Source organism: Trichechus manatus, unplaced genomic scaffold, assembly GCF_000243295.1.
Source record: "Trichechus manatus latirostris isolate Lorelei unplaced genomic scaffold, TriManLat1.0 scaffold00083, whole genome shotgun sequence".
In the NCBI taxonomy this organism is placed as follows: Eukaryota; Metazoa; Chordata; class Mammalia; order Sirenia; family Trichechidae; genus Trichechus; species Trichechus manatus.
The window spans coordinates 12,009,043-12,014,239 of record NW_004444019.1 but is presented as its reverse complement, the minus strand read 5'-3'; positions in this window follow the sequence as shown (position 1 = coordinate 12,014,239).

Sequence of the window (5,197 nt, the reverse complement as noted above, 5' to 3'; positions counted from 1 at the left end):
AAAGGAAAGAGAAGTGAACAGAGAGTTGGGGGACCTCATACCACCAAGAAAACAGTACTGGGAGCAGAGTGTGTCCTTTGGACTCAAGGTTCCTTCGCTGAGAAGCCCCTAGTCCAGGGGAAGATTGATGACAAGGACCTTCCTCCAGAACCTACAGAGAGAGAAAGCCTTCCCCTGGAGCTGGCACCCTGAATTCGGACTTTCAGCCTACTAGATGGTGAGAGAATAAATTTCTCTTTGTAAAAGCCATCCACTTGTGGTATTTCTGTTATAGCAGCACTACATAATTAAGACACCTTGCTTACTGGATAATCTGCCCCTACTTCCAAACATCAAACTACACTAGTTTTCCTCCTGTATTTCTGGCTGCTCTTTCTCAGTCTACTTTGCTTGTTTTTCCTCCTTGAGCACTGTGCTCAAGCCCAAGGGCACAACCAAACCAATCCCAAAATTCTATCTTTAGGAGTCTTATCTCCTGGGACTTTTTTTTTTTTAAATTTTTATTTATTTTGTTGTTGTTGTTGAGAATATACACAGCAAAACATACACCAGTTCAACAGTTTCTACATGTACAGTTCAGTGATACTGATTACATTCTTCAAGTTCTGTAACCATTCTCACTCTCCTTTTCTGAGTTGTTCCTTCTCATTAACATAAATTCAATGCCCCCTAAAGTTCCTATATAATCTTTCAAGTTGCTGTTGTCAATTTGATCCCATATAGTTTTTAAAATTGTGCATTAGGTGAAAGTTTAGAGAGCAAATTAGTTTCCTATTTGATAGTTTTTACACAAAGTATTTCACGACCTTGGTTTCACTCCCCACAATGTGTCAGCACTCTCCCCATTTCCGCCCTGGGTTCCCCATTTCCTTTAGTCCTGATTTTGTACCCCTTCCTGCCTTCTCATATTTGCTTTTGGGCAGTGTTATGGATTGAATCGGACCCAACCTGATGGCACCTAACAACAACATGGATTGAATTGTGTCCCCCAAAAATGTGTATCAATTTGGCTAGGCCATGATTCCCAGTATTGTGTGATTGTCTACCATTTTGTGATCTGATGTGATTTTCCTATGTGTTTAAATCGTACTTTTATGATGTTAATGAAGCAGAATTAGAGGCAGTTATGTTAATGAGGTAGGACTCAATCTACAAGATTAGGTTGCTACTTGAGTCAATCTCTTTTGAGATATAAAAGAGAGAAGTGAGCAGAAGGTGGGGAGGGCCTCACACCCCCAAGAAAGAAGCCCTGGGAGCACAGCTCATCCTTTGGACCCCGAGTCCCTGTGCTAAGAAGCTTGTAGACCAGGAGAAGATTAATGACAAGGACCTTCCCCCAAAGCTGAGAGAGAGAAAGCCTTCCCCTGGAGCTGGCACCCTGAATTCAGACTTCTAGCTTCCTAAACTGTGAGAGAACAAACTTCTGTTTGTTAAAGCCATCCACCTGTGGTATTTCTGTTATAGCAGCACTAGAAGCCTAAGACAGGCAGGTAGATATTACCCTTTTGATCTCCTGTAATTAATTTTTCTAAGAAGTACATTCCTCTCAGGTGTTATTGTTTATCTTATGGGCTTGTTTATTGTTTGGCCGGGAAGTAGGTAGTTCTTAAAAGAGCCTAATGCTGGAGGCAGACATTTCTTACTAGTTAAGCTAAATTATTATTTGGTTTTAAGAAGACTTTAATGGAAATATTTGGTTTAAGGTTTAAAGATTATCTTACTGGGAGCATTCTTGTTACCAATCATGTAGCAACCTGAGTCCAATCAGGAGATAGAAATCACACAATAGTTTAAATAGGGGAAGTTTAATATAAGAATCATTAGCTGTAATAAAGGAGTAACTACAAGATGAAAGGAAACTCTATATGGTAACTTAGGGCTGAGGGAGAGTATCCAAGGAAGGACAAACTTGGAAGAAGTTCCAACTTCATAGGAGGTTATAAGTTGGCCGTCAGATAAAGAAGTTCACTGGTTTAGCCAAACTGGAGCGTCTGGAGTTGCTAGGCAAACCTCCATAGTGGAGGATAGAGAGCACGCAGGGGGTGTCTGTTAACCAGTGGGTGTCTGCAGAAGGCTTTCAGAGAGCACTTGGTGACTTGCAGAGGGAGCAGTGGCTCCATGTGTGACCCTGTGGACCACAGGTGGCTGTGTGCAGGCCATGCAGGAGTTTAGTTTCCCTGCTGAGAGGGCTGTGGACAGGTTATTGCCAGATCAAGGCTGCAAGTTGCAGAGGGATCACTTTCTGTGCCTGTGACACAAGCAAGCTCCACCAGATGTTGTCACACCCATAAAAGGCTAACGTTTTTCTCCCTTGTCCACCCTTTGTCCACTCCCCCACCTCCCATTGGATATCTCAGGAATCCTCTTCCCCCTGCAATGTCCCTCTGGCAATCTCTGTTGAGAAAGCTTAACTTCATGCTTGCTTTAAAGTAGAAATGCTTAAAGGAGTTCTGTTGTTTATTATAGAGCATCTATTGAAAGGTGCATTTGGAGCTGAGAGACAATGACACATCTTATATTTAACATGCTTCAGCCACACCTGATGTTGTTTGAACAACTAGGCATGATCCCACCTTAGGTTTATTTCATTAGCTTTTCATTTTGTCTGGAACATTCTTTCCCTAGGAATCCCCTCCTTTAAATCTGCTCAAATGTTACTATTATGGATTGAATTGTATCCCCCCAAAGTGTGTGTAAACTTGGCTAGGCTGTGATTCCCAGTATGGTGTGATTGTTCACCATTTTGTCATCTGATGTGATTTTCCTGTGTGTGGTAAATCCTATCTCTATGATGTAAACGAGGCAGGATTAGAGGCCGTTATGTTACTGAGGCAGGACTCAATGTACAAGATTATGTTGTTACTTGAATCAATCTCTTTTGAGATAAAAAAGAGAAGTAAGCAGAGAGACAGGGGGACCTCATACCACCAAGAAACAAGAGCCAGGAGAATAGTGCATCCTTTGGATCTGGAGTCCCTGTGCTGAGAAGCTCCTTGACTGGGGAAGACTGATGACAAGGACCTTCCTCTAGAGCCTACAGAGAGAAAGCCTTCCCCTGGAGTCGGCACCCTAAATTTGGATTTATAGCCTCCTAGACTGGAGAGAATGAACTTCTCCTTGTTAAAGCCATCCACTTATGGTATTTCTGTCATAGCAGCACTAGATAACTAAGACAGTCACTGGTGACTTGCAGTCTCTGTCTTAGTTATCTAGTGCTGCTGTAAAAGAAATACCACAAGTGGATGGCTTTAACAAGGAGAAGTTTATTCTCTCACAGTCCAGTTGGACAGAAGTCCGAATTCAGGGCACTGGCTCCAGGGGAAGGCTTTCTCTCTCTGTCGGCTCTGAAGGAAGGTCCTTGTCATCAGTCTTCCCTTGGTCTGGGAGCATCTCAGTGCAGGAACCTCAAGTCCAAAGGACATGCTCTGCTCCCAGCACTGCTTTCTTGGTGGTATGAGGTCGCCATGTCTCTCTGCTCAATTCTTTTATATCTCAGAAGAGATTGGCTTAAGATACTATCTAATCTTGTAGACCTGATCGATAACTGCCACTAATCCATCTTATTACATCATAATGATAGCATTTACAACACATAGGGAAATTGCATCAGATGATAAAATGGTAGACAATCATACAATACTGTGAATCATGACCTAGCCAAGTTGACAGACATTTTGGGGGGACACAATTCAATCCATGACAGTCACTTTCTCAGTATTTCAGTATTGCACCACCCCTCATTCCTGATCCCCTTTGCACTACTTTTTCTTTCTTTAAATTATGATTTAGGTGAAAGTTTACAGAGTAAATTAGTTTCTCATTAAACTGTTAATACATAAATTGTTTTGTGACATTGGTTGCCAACCCATATTTTTTCTTTTTTCAGTAGTGCTTATCATCGTCTACCATACAAGATAATTTACCTATGTAATATGTTTATTGTCTGTTGTCTGTTTCCCCAACAGTGTTCTTCCAGCTTACCAGAATGTAAGCTCCAGGAGAGAAAAGATCTTTGTTTATGAATATACGCCAAGAGCCTAGGAAAAGTTTATCTGCCTACTTCAAATGTGGGAGAAGCAGGGCTTCAAACTGGTTCCAGCCAGTTACAGGGTAGAAACCCCAGGTTCATGCTTGGCATGACTCATATTGGCCAATTGATGAGAGACCAAGGTGGGAGAACAGGGAAGGCACCTTTATTTCATTGCATAAGGAAATGATGTCAGTCAGAGCTGCTGCGGCCAAGGCTGCTCGCTAAGGGCAGGCAGGCCAATTACTTTTAAAGGGGTTTACAAGTAGGGAGTTCATACAAATTAGGTCAGCAACATTCTTAATCATACTACACAGGCGCAATGGGGTTTACATGAAAGCAGATTCAAGTGCAAAGCTGGGGGAGGGAGGAGCCAAACAAAGAAAATAGGATTTTTAATACAGGGCTGTCTCAAATCGGTTCGTCAAGGCCAAGAACGCAAAACCGGAAGAGGCGAAATGACAACCAGAAGGGAAAAATTACCAGTGGAAGCTCTGGAATGGGAGACTTGGAAGAGGCATAGTGAGCCCTTGCAGGAGTCTGATACCGGAGGTTAGCTTATTGCTAGGACTGTGCGGAACTATACACAAAGTGGCAAGGTTGGCTGCCATCTTTGATGGGGCACCACTGTTTCTGACCTCTGCTCAAAATCGTAAGGGTAAGAGATTTGGTTGCTAGGCAGTGGGAATGTTGCCTTTATTTTCTAAGAGGGAGATTAGGTTTCCAGCAGGGCTTCAACCAGTAATTTTTCCCATTCTGGTTATTGTTTTGGGTCTGTTCCTTGGACTTGACTGAACTGGGCAGAACCGGTTCAGTGCCCTGGGGCGAAGGTACCTAGTTTTCCAAAATTTGTCTGGGTGGTGCTCCAGCAACTACGTTTGGCGACCAAAGCCCTCAAGAAACTGTAACAGTGTTTTCTGCCTCCCTCCCCTTGTGTTAAGTATTGTTCCCAAGTCAGTTGCACCGCTTCCACTGGAAGGTGAGAAAATACCCACTCCTGAGCACGCGGTGGCCGGCCCTTGGCGGCGGGGGCGTGGCTCCCTGTGACCGCCCGCCCAGCGTGCAGTTCCCCTCCAGTGTGCGCCTCGCCTCCAGGTGGCAGACGCTTTGCCGCTCAATTACCGCCATTTTTAAGTTTCATTTCCTACCTCACTGCTGCTGTCCGTTCCA